A 12,002-nucleotide genomic window follows, 5' to 3' on the forward strand; every position below is an offset into this window, starting at 1 on the left:
TGCATAAAACAGTGTTGAGTGCCTGAACTTCAACCTCCTGGGAAAATTTGGGGATGTTTCCATAGGATGGTACCAGAGCTCTGTCCTTTAGCTTTTTCAAGGAACTAATCAACATTTAATGCATTTCCTGAGGATCACATAATGAAGGAAGTGGTCCTAAAATTACACAGGGATAATAGGTCCTTCCTGCAGCAGGACCTATCCTGCTGAGGATAAGTGAGGTGAGAGAATCCTGGTGAGGTGAGAGAATTTGAGTAAGGTCAGAGGTTTTGGAGGAACACCACATGCCATCACAGCTTGTACTGCTGCTGTAATGTGGTTTAGAGGAAGTCCTTGCAGCAAGCATCCTTCTGTCGGAATCTACCTGGCATGTCTTAAGAGCCGTATTTCTCCAACTACTCTAACTTAAAAAACAAACAAGCAAACAAACAGACCCACCATAACAAACATACTTTTGGCACTGTTGTGGCTCCATGTGAATCAAATCAGATAACTGAAAACACTTTGGTTGGAAAATCCTTTAAAATTCTTTTTTAAAAAAATATAAAATTATTTTTATTCTTACATGCTGCTCACTGTACTGCAGACTCTGGCCCACCCTTTGAAACTCTAAATGGTTTCACTTCTGCTGCTAAAATTCATGATACATATAAATGTAGGCTCTTGAGTGAATTTCAGTCTTGTATCCAAGTAGATAGCTCTGTATTTTTTTCCTATGAATTTGAAGTCATTCTTGTTCTCCAAAAAAAAATAATAATATATATATATATAAAATCATGCACATAACAGAGTGAATAGCTCTGAGAGAAGAGCACTCTCTTTCTCTAACAAATGTTATTGTAACTGGTGTTTTAATTCTCCAGATATCTCTCAGTGTACAGGGTAACAAAAGGCTGTGTAGTGCCTAATCATTCAGCAGTGATCCAGGAAAAAAGCAGAAGGTTAAGAGCAAGTTCCTAAAGTCTGTAAAATCAATGGGACACTAGAAAGGGAACTGAAGTGTACCAGAAGGGACCTCTTGAGGGTCATTAAAAAAAGCAGAAACTGATTATGAACAGAGCTTTTACCCGAAGAACTGGAGGGGGCCAGCAAAACCATTCTGCTGCACTCCAGTTAAATGTCTAATAGTGGAGACATTTTCTGTTCAGCCCATAAAGGATAATGAGGACGGCTTTGATAGCTTTCAAGAAAGTTGTTCTTGTCAGTGTTCACAAATACATGATCTGAGCATGCACTTGGAGCACACCGGCTATGGTGACTGCACATAGACTGTGAAAGGGAAAATGGTAACCCACTACTGTGCCTTTCACCTCTGTAATATGCCCTATTTATTATGCATGAAAAAAAAATTATATCAACCTAACTATGCCAAGTAAATGGTAACAGTGAGGAAGCTTGATGTTATCCTTACCAACTTGGTACCTCACCTTGATATTAAGTGGGATGTGCAGAAAGGTGCCAGTGTCGGGTGATCTCATGTATATTATCTTAGATTCATATCTCTCTTATTCCAAAATAAATGAGAAATAAGATCTTGACCTAAAGCTTATTGAAATCTGTCATCATCAGCAAAATTTGGATTAACACCTAATAGCTTTCTGCTCAGTTTCTGTTCAGTTTCTGCCCTGGGAAAGCAACCCACTGAAAGCCTAAAACACGGCAGTGAGCATAGAGATGTTTGTGCTCTTCCTGTTTCTGACCCTGAGCCTCTGTGAAATTTTGGGTGAGTCACAGTTTTTTTGTGATTCATTTTCCCAAACAGTAAAACTAGTACAAGCTCACATATCTTACTGAGATACTCTAAAAATTATTTGTCCAAAAAAAAAAAAAAGTTTGAGATGTTATTGGGACAGTTTTAGAAGTTCAGGATTGTATTGGTCACCTTAAAAACTAAGGAGCTGGTTCTGCTTTTGTACTACAGGGCTGTTGGGGAAAAACATCAGAAACAATTATAGTAAAAATCAACTTTTTTTTTTTTTTTGTACTTCAGACGAAAGAAACCTTTTCTGTAGAAATGGATATTCACAGGGATGAACCAAAATGTGAGTCAGTCTACCACCGGTGAAGCTGAATTGTGAAATATTTGTGTCATTGCTCTGTGATTCCAACTATCTTCAATTAATAGAAAAAATGCAGGAAATTCAGGTGGAAGGAATGCATGGAAATTGAAGTCAAAGAAAATATTCGTTGTGGCCTTGGCAAAGTGAATTTTCTAAGCTGAAGTAGCTTTTAAGCAATTAGCATCTGCTGAGTGCAATTACTGTGTGACACGCAGCCCCAGATGGAGGGCTTGAACAGCCAGCGGCCATCTGGATTTTGGTCTTTGCACAGGGAATGCTCTGTTCTGGCTCTCACCTGGTTTGTGAGACAGCCCTCCCTCTGCCCTGTGTGGCACAACCAGCCTTGAGTCATGTTGGGGGAGACCAGTGAGATGGTTCCTCCACCTATGTGAGATCCAAAGCTTCCTGAAGTCCCTGGAGGGATTATTACTGATGACATTGACCTTTGAGTTGGTGCTTTGCCCCTAGTTTTCCAAAATGAGGTAAGTTACTGGAATAAAATCTACTTCTGAACCATAAGTGGCTTGATACACTCTGGTCTCCAGTGGGACATATGGCTTGGGAGACTTGGCCTCTGAAATTGCACATGGAAAATCATCTCTTAAAGAGAGAATATTATCAATGGGCTTTTGTACTATTATTATTATTATTTTTAATACATTGGTAAAAGGTATCAGACCCAACCACAGAGAGAATTCTTTGAAGTAATCCAGTTTTTAAAGTGAAGCTATAGTTTAGTTTGTGAAAATCAAAGAGTAAAAATCAACTGACAACGGTTTCTGACTACTCTGTATCTAAAAACGGGCCAACCTCACTTAGTCTATTTAAAAATTGTGTATCCATACTGTTTGTATGCCAAGTTCAGCATGATGGAAATGAAAATGGTTGAGGTATAAACCCTTGGAAAACAGGGTTTATAATGGAAACAGTAATTGACTTTTAACTACCGCATCAAAAATACAATACTATAATACAAAGCCTAGCTCTTGGGATCCCAGCTCTACTTCTAACCTCAGGTTGGCAGAAAAACACCTCACCACAAAGCTAACTAATGTTTATAGTTTTTTTTTTTTTTTTTTTTTTTTTTTTTTTTTTTTTTCTTGCAAAAGGAACATGGCAAGTGAAGAAAATTTATAGGAACAAAGCAAAATTGGCAAACAGTTTAAAAGTTCTCTCTTGTAAGTTTTTGATGTTTTTCCCAATCACTGATTCTCTCAGCTCATAAGACTAAGAGGAGATGCCATTCTTCTTCCCTGGATGAATGCTGTGTTTTTCTGATAATTTTAATCATGAAGCTTGAATCAAAACTGAGCCTTCCTCTCAGCTTTACAAATAGTTTGACTGTTCCTCCAGAGGTCACAGACTTGGTTATCCTGAAAGGAGAAGATAAAAAAGACAAAATTCTTTACAGCTGTTGATTTCTCCTTCCCTGTGTGACCATGGATAGCATAACAGGGAAGAGAGAAGAAATGGTTCTGGGAATGGAGCAAAGTAAATCTTGTACTGATCTCATTAATGATGCTTACTAAAGATTGTCATCTTTGCTTAGTCTGAGCTGGGGTGCCATTTCTGCTACCAGTTATAATTGTCATGATATCATGACACGTTGTGTTAGGCTGAAAGTACCAGTACCAATTCTCTTTAGGGGCTGAAAAACATGGAAGATCAGGAAGTTTATTGGAGGACTGCCACTAAGCCATGGTTGAAAAAGATGGACTGTTCCACGGACATGTGAAATAAGAATTGATACTGCAAGATCTGCATACATTTTTTAAACAAATAAAAGAAAGAGAAATTCCATGGAGATGAATGTGCTTTAAAATTTCTTATTTCTCCGTGTATCAGTATATAATCAAGTTCATATTTTAATAGGTAATGAAGAAAAGCAGAGAACAAAGCAGGAACATTTTATGTCCATACATGGTTTTAGTTCAACTACAGATTAAGAAAATAAATGTATTTGCTTTGCTTTGTTTTAGGTATTGAAGATGATATACTGCCATAATCTTAGATTATGACGAAGCTGCACTTTCACTTCTGCCAGTATCACTTGCTGCACTCTTTCAGCTGCAGAGAGACTCTGCTGGAAGGAAAGACCATGTCCAGGGTCCCTCATCCCTGTGCCAGGATGCACAGGAGGGCTTCCAGGTGAGGTGAATGATGCTGGGAAAGTTGTAGGTTAGCATCAGCATCTGCTGTAGGCCTTTAATGCTGCCATTCCTTTTCAGATTCCTTTTTGTTTGTGAGTTGTTCAAATCCAGACTCTTCCAAATCAAGCTCCTGGCACCATTTATGTCCATATGAGAGAAGTGGATATGCCAAAACAATAAAAAGATGTAAGTTTTTTATTCATTCTTCCTATAGCTTCTGAGTTCATGGAAAACGCTTGCAATAGATTACTCAATGGGCGATAGCTGTGATAGTGGTTACAACAATACCAACATGGTGCGAGGCTAAGCAACTCAAAGGTCTGTTGCTGATCCCTGTTAGTGCACATATGTATGCTCAAAATGAAGAAAATAGGTCATGTATAGAACAACTATTTTTTGGCAAATTTTCCAGTATTTTTTCTCTGGTCATTTTTTCCCTTGGGTATGGAACACCCTTCACTGCAAACTATCTTACTGATGTCAGTGTAAAGAAGACCTGGTACCTAATGCAAAAGATTATTGCTAAAGCCCTGGAGTGGAGACAACTTACCTTTACTGGCATCCACGTCTTTACTCAAACACAACTCCATTTGAAAATGATTAGGAAATTGCCGGTGCAAATACCAAATAAAGACTTCAAGTATTGGCCCTTTATGATGAGTGATTTATGATTTATACTTTAAACTGTATAAGGTATGCATTTCTATTCAGATTTTAAAAAACAAGCCGGGGAAAAAAAAAAAAAAAAAAAGCACAATAGCTTTGTGAAAAATATATACAGTCATGGAATTTCAGTACAGCCTTTGGAAAAGGATCAAATAATGATAAGGCTTGGCTCCATAGGGATATTAACATTTTTAAAGAAATCAATGTGAAATAATTTTGAGAATGTATGTATGTTTAAATTATGAAAAAATACAGCATGAATATATATTTCGTTGTTAACTGCTCACTGTTGTTTTGGGCACTTGTCCTGCTTTAGTACAAGTTTTGAGGAGGAAAAAGCTGACTGGAGCACAAGCTACATTTCAAGTCCTATTTTAGTCTTATTTGTGATCATGGATTTCCCTATTTTTCTTATCATTTTTTTTTCTTTGATTTGCTTTTCTAAGGGTATTATCTAGCTCAGCTTGGCACAGTTTGAGTGCACAACTACAACCTTTTCCATGACCCAAAAGTCAGTGCCACTCTGTGGGCTGGCAGTTTGCAAATAAAACTTATCCTTAATGAAGTGTGGAAGCTCCTGTTCTTTTCCTTCCTCGGGAGACGTGCCTTAATCTCTGGCTCAGAGCCTTGTCAAATGCTGCAGTAAAGAACTGGCAAGCTCAGTGCTGCTAATGGATTGAAATCTCCACCAGGTTGTTCATTTTTAATATTTTTGGGAGGACCTTTTTTTTTTTTTTTTTTTTTTTTTTTTTTTTTTTTTTTCTCCTCTCAATACTGCGGCAGACACAGTTCCAGTCCTCAGTCTTCTGAAATAATAGGTTAGGGAAATTAGTGACAACTCTATGGTACATGTAAGAGAAATGTATATTGTGCCAAAAAGTATCAAGGATTTGGTCTCTTATGTAGGTCAATTATTAAGAGAAAAAATAAGATTAAAACCGGGGGCTGTTCTGTGTATTTGAAGTTCATCCTGAAGATATAAAATTGTGGTGTTTATGCTTATAACTTTTGACAGGTTCTCTAAGTCATAGGCATTTTGTTTCTTCTATAGTAGAAGCTGAAAATGTTTAGATTTTTTTTTTTCTTTTTGCCAGAAGGTAACCATAAGCTTCTGAATCATATCTGAATTGCTTGAAAATGCTAAAATGCACTATTGGAAATTTTGACTGTCTCTTGTATTTTTTTCAGAATATGTTAGGCTAATATTGGGATTAGGGTGGCTCTTCCTAGTTCTGGCATAACAAGAGAAAACTGCATTTTTCACATTTTGGATTGTTTTCTTATTACAGAGATGTGCTATGCAGTCTCAGCTTGAGTTTTCTACTGACACTGTTTTTGTGCAGCTGAAGACCTCTTAGCAGGATTTATGTCTTCACAAAACCCTTTTGAATCCAGAAATTCAGACTGGCCTCAGATAGGGTGCAAGAAGTTATGCACCTTTGCAGTGTGTTTTACAATAACATGTACTGAAACCTGTTGTTTTTCAGAATTTGTGAACTTTAAGACCAAGAAAGAAAAAAAAAAAAAAAAAAAGAGAGAGAGAGAGAAGGAAGAAAGGAAAAAAAGCATTTTGTATATTCGCTCATGCTAGAGGCAGGAATTTGTAGTGTTCCTTTAATCGCTGTTAACCTGGTTCTGTCAATGTCAATAACTCTGTGACATCTTGGGAGGAGGAAAACCCATAGGCTGATGGGTACCAAAAGCAGCTCAGTGCTAAAACATTATCAAATAATGTATGTGAGGTAGTGGTGTGTTCCGTGTCATTGTGCTGGAGAATTGCTGGTATGATTACACTCATTTGAGACATAGGGGCTCCTTGAGAGAAGACAGGCTGCCTTCATGGCAGGATGAATGGAGGGAAATGAAAAAGAGGCGTTTTCGTACCACTGCATTTTCATAGGCCCTTGCGTGTTACTGGCTGAGAACTTGGTGCAATTTATCCACCGAGCAGATGGGAAACCATGTTGGTACACCGCCTCAGTGCAATTTTGGTCTGTCTGGACTTTCAGGCAGAGCTGTAGTAGTCAGGGTCTTCCAGCAAGGAATTTATGTGTGCTCCTGATGGTTTTATATATATTCCACCAGCACCTGTAAAATATGATCTCTTTATATAATAAATGCTTCTCAAAAGCTCTTTAGCTACAAAGGCTGGATCCTCACCTGGTGTAAATCAGGAAATGCTCACTGAGAGCCTGGCCAAGTACATTGTGAATATTTAATGTAAGCAGAGAGCAAAGCCTCTGTTTCTGCCAGATCAAAATGTTTGTATGCTGCATTTAATCTGGTGTTATCCATAGAATTACTTTGCACCTATGGAAAGTACTGAAATACTGGAAAAACTAATCTTCTTGAAATATTTTCATCAGTAAGGATGGTATGACCTGCTTTGGAGGACCATGGAGACCTCATGTCTTGTTATTTCTGCTCCTCATAGGATTTCATTAAGGAAGATGTGTGAACAGAGTCCATATGTGCACCCTTGCACATAGATGGTCTAGAACCTGTACGTTATCTCTGCAGCTGTCCAGGTTGCAGATTGCTTAAAAATACTTCTGAGATGCATACTAGAAGTGGTTTGCAATCTATAAGGACAATAGCTAGATTTAGGATATACATATAAAATCGCATATAAGAATTGACCAAGTTGTGATATGTCATGTCAGTACAGTGATTTTTTGGAGGAAAATTTTAAAAATATATCTTTTCTTAAAGGTTGAATTTTATGTTAAAAATGTGCATTTCCAGAATGATTTGAAAGAATAGTGAAAGACATCTGAGTCCTTGGGATTAAAAGGAAATATGTACAGGATCTCAGAGACAGGAACCATGGGAGCTGGAGAGGAAAGGCATGGGAAAAGGCAAGAGGGGAGAAATTAAAATCTAATTTGTTCAAGGATGGACTAAAGAAATTAAATCTAATATTAAATCTAACAACTAATAGGAAAGGACTTCAGGAACTGCTGGGTTTGTGTGTAATGCTTTGCTGCTGGATTTTGGATGAATGACTCTGGACTTCAAAGTGCTGTCTGGACCTTGTACCACTGAAGGGTATCATCACACAGTTTTTCTCTCCTCTACCTGCACAGAGTTTGATTAGTAGTGAAGGCCCAAAGTGACTAAGACATGTATTAATGTAAGGCCTCCAGTTGTAAATCAATATTTGAAATAAATGATTTTAGCTATTCATTATGGAAACTTCACTCTGAAAATAATTATAAGTCTAAAAGTGAAAGTGAGATTTAAGTCTTGTGTTGATCTGCAGAGAATTGGCAAGCAGTGTACATACTTAATCAGTCACACTGTAGCTTCCATGCTTAAGATGGAGCTTGCAACTTGTTTGTTCTGAGAAATACAGTATATTCATTCATAATGTTAATTCAAACTAGGGCATCTGAGGAGTAATGACAACCTTATTTTGCGAGATTATTTGCAATGGTTTAAAGAATGTACCTGGCAACATGAAAAATCAGTAAATCTGATTGTGGCATGTCCAACAAGAGATCAACATGCCAAGTTTTGTACAATGCAAAATATCAGAATCCTACAGAGCAGCTCATACTTGCTTGTCCAAAGTTTGCATTAGCATTCGAAACTTTCAATTTCTTCTTTATAAGGAAGATTCTTTGATAAATTTCTGTTATATTTATCTCACTATATAGCAACATTCATCCACTGCACTGGAAATTTGGGTTGTATCAGAGCTGCACTAGAAATCAATGTGTTAATTACTAAATTATTTTAGAAGATTTTTTTTTCTTTCTTAAGAAGAAACAAAGTTTTATTATTATTCCAGCTTTTGCAGAACCATATGTTTCCTTGATACTTAAAGCTGCTTACATCTATCTTCCTTACCGAATTTCAATGTTACCTTTTATAACATACAGATCCCGATTGAGTAGAACGTACACTGGCTATGGCAATAGTTACTGTTTTTCTCTCTTCTTATATAGTTCTTACATGGTCCCATTAGCAGTTTCTCCTGCACCTCCTCCTTCTCAGAATAATAAAAAATAAAAATAAAAAATAATAAAAAAAGAAATAACGATCTAGCTCTTTTTCTCCCTTCCAAGTAGGTAGGAGAAAATTGCTTGATTAGATTATAGGGTCTGTATATGTGTATAAAGAATTTATTGTGGGAAATCTATATTAGAGCCAAAACGATTAATGTTAATTAATGTTCCCAAGTTTAATAACAAAAGAATTAATAGTGAACAGCCACTTACTATAAAGTGTTTCCTTGACATTTCTTGCTAAAAATAAAGATTCTGAGCATGTCACATAGATTTTGGGAAAGAAGTAAAGGAAAGATTAGGTAAAGAAAACATCTCACTGTAATTTAAACCATTATTTGTCTGACAGCTTTTTATCTCCTGTCTGGAAGAAATAAACATATTAAATTTTTTATTAAAATAGTTAGGCTTTGTAAGGGTATTTTTTCCCAGTGCAATAATAAATATTTATTTCTGCCAGAAACAAAGAAGCTTGTCTATGAGGCTTTTACTGATGCTTAGCCAAAGGTATGAGTCTTTTAACTAATAAATACAGCTCTTACAGACTTGCTTTCTCTTCTTCGGTATAAATTTTGATGTATAAGTAACATTCCTACAGAGACCTGGTCATTCGCTAGTATTGATCATCTGCCTCCCTGTCCTCCAAGGCATTGGCACCTTTGATTATTGTTTACGAAGGATGAAGTGCACTATATCAATTAAAGAATAGCTCTGAAATTCAGAGTTAAACCACAGCCACAGTAAATTTCCAAATAAATAACAGAGGCTTAAAGCAAGATTTTCAGACATACGGGCTGGACACTGGATGTGGCCAGAGAAGGAGTTTAACATGACCTAGCAAGCTCTTGCAAAATCCTCCTTCTGTTGCTTCTGCTCTTCCTATCCCCTGTTGTGCTCAATTGGCATTGCTTTAAATATCACCTCCTAGCTGTCAGCGCAGTGGGGCAGCGTGTCTGGACGAGATGGTAGGAGACTGGTGTTAGGCACTCAGATCAGAAAGGGGATTGCATCCATTTGGGAAAAAGCACTTGGCCAAAGTGTCCAGCACAGAGTGAAATTCCATCCTTTTGAAGAAAAAGTGCATAAAAGAAAAATACTGTCAGATGTCCATGTACTATTAAGACAGAATAATTTATACTGAATTCTGCTCTTAGTGTTTTGGTAGATCTGTATGTGCTCCGCCTATGATCTGGATGTGGCTAGGGTTTCTATGTCTGTGCTTCTGGCAAATGTGGTCACTATTTAACCCAGACTGTATTTTTGTGCTTACCATCTGCTTAATTCTGAATGTCAGATCCACAACTGGCCCGCTAGTTATTTCTATTCGGTTATTTTGAACTTGATCGGTGCAGCAGTGAGGAAAGGATGTACTGGTTATGTGAAAATGTCAGCCGAGCTCACTCTCCTCCCAAAAGCTAAAACTAAATCTCTCTTTTTATTTATTTATTTATTTATTTATTTATTTATTTATTGTGAACACAAGGAAATTGTCCTACATTTTTATTGTGTTTTCTGCAATCTTGTGCACTTTTGATTTTTGTTGAATTTTTTTAAAAAAAGAAACTATAATAGTTAAAGCTGAGTTTGTAAGAGTTTTCTATTTGGTTTCAATGTGCACATAGAAAATGTTTATTGTTTGATTTCCAGCAATATTCTACATTTGCAGGTGTGGAAAAACTCCAGTATGTGACTAAGCCAGGAAGCATTTAGATGAAATGGCCTATCAGACCTTGATCCTGACCATGCCACCCTTTCAACCTTTCTGGCCAGGCTACCCGCATACCCCTCTGAATATGTCTTGTGTGTCTATATGTCTGGAGTGTAAAATAACTGGGCATGTTTTTAATGATTCGCTGTACCATAGAAATCTGGGCATAACCAAGAAATACTGTGAAAATCACTTATAGTTATTTCTTGTAAGAGAAATACTTAGTACTTTTTTATACTTCACAGGTCTGATTCAGTCATAGTGTCAAACAAATGTCATCACTGTTACCAGGGAGTGTATTGATGGGTGGATTAGACAAGCAAGAAGGCTGAAAAAGAGGTCTGCTCCAAGTTTTCTGATGTACCTTGAGGTCTGATATCTGGAGATGGTAGCAGTAGAACTGCTACAGAATGAGCAGGAAAGGATATTTCTTTGGCGGCCACTGCTCGGGTCGTATTGCAGGATAAATGGGACAGTCAACCTTTGAAGTCTTGGGGATTTGCCCATCTCTTGGGTCACAAAACAGTGCTTCCAGGGCTTCCCCACACCTTCTCGTTTTCCTTCATTCTCAGTCATGAGACCTGAGAATGGATCACATCTCTGAGCAGCTCCTTTGAATAGGGTTCTGTGTATGCTCTATCTTGCTGAAAGGCAGCCCTGCCTGCCAGACCAGCAATGGGAGAGAGGACATGGAGATCTTACCCTGCATTCAGCACATGTCCTCACTTTGGGGATGTTTTTGTGTATTTCTTTCTTTCTTCTCCCTCAGGTAACCCTCTGACACCCTCAACCTCTGCTCAAAAACAGCCAAGTCAAATGAAGTACTCAGTATTGGTGAATAAATCTGTACTACACAGAGTCTGCATGTTGCCCAAAAGCAGTTATCCAAGCTCTATCTGCCAGAGATGAAAATGTTAAGGTATGGATGATTGTAAACCATTTATTGTTTATGAATTTAAAGTCCTCTCAGATGTCCCTGGGTGCTGGATTTTGCTTATGGATCTCTGAACTAGCTGAAGGAAATGTAAAATGAAATGTAGACAGACAGCTCCCTCTTGAATACATATCCATGGAGGCTCGGGAACACTTGTTATGCTAGCAAGGGTGTAGAATAAATTACACTGAGGAAATTTGCTGTAGATCCACCTATTTTGGACGATAGGCTGTGTGCACAACGTGAAAGCCCCTCCTCAGGGAGCTGCCGTCACCGTGGTGCAGACAGGTGGATCTGGAGATGCACGGGCTTGCAGAGTGGCAGAGGACCAGCAGATCAATATTTAATGCGAAGGCTGCTGCAGCCCCTCACATGCATTATTTATTCCTGCTTTTGGGTACAGATGGACCTGAATCAAGCCGTGCATCCAGACTGCAGGGTATTAGAAGTGGGTCCAAGTGTTTCTGATTGTCC

General features: G+C 37.8%; 1 long non-coding RNA gene across 1 annotated transcript in view; it reads left to right on the forward strand.

Annotated features, from left to right (window-relative positions):
- The window catches only part of LOC309879823, a 6,101-nt gene extending 1,722 nt beyond the window's left edge, over window positions 1-4,379 (forward strand). Inside the window, exons 2-3 of the long non-coding RNA XR_014317853.1 lie at window positions 4,040-4,208; window positions 4,289-4,379. This is a non-coding gene — a long non-coding RNA (uncharacterized lncRNA). The remainder of the gene's footprint in view (window positions 1-4,039; window positions 4,209-4,288) is intronic.
- The last annotated feature ends 7,623 nt before the right edge of the window (window positions 4,380-12,002 follow it).

This window comes from Aythya marila (genome assembly GCF_965140915.1).
Source record: "Aythya marila genome assembly, chromosome: 6".
Classification (NCBI taxonomy): Eukaryota; Metazoa; Chordata; class Aves; order Anseriformes; family Anatidae; genus Aythya; species Aythya marila.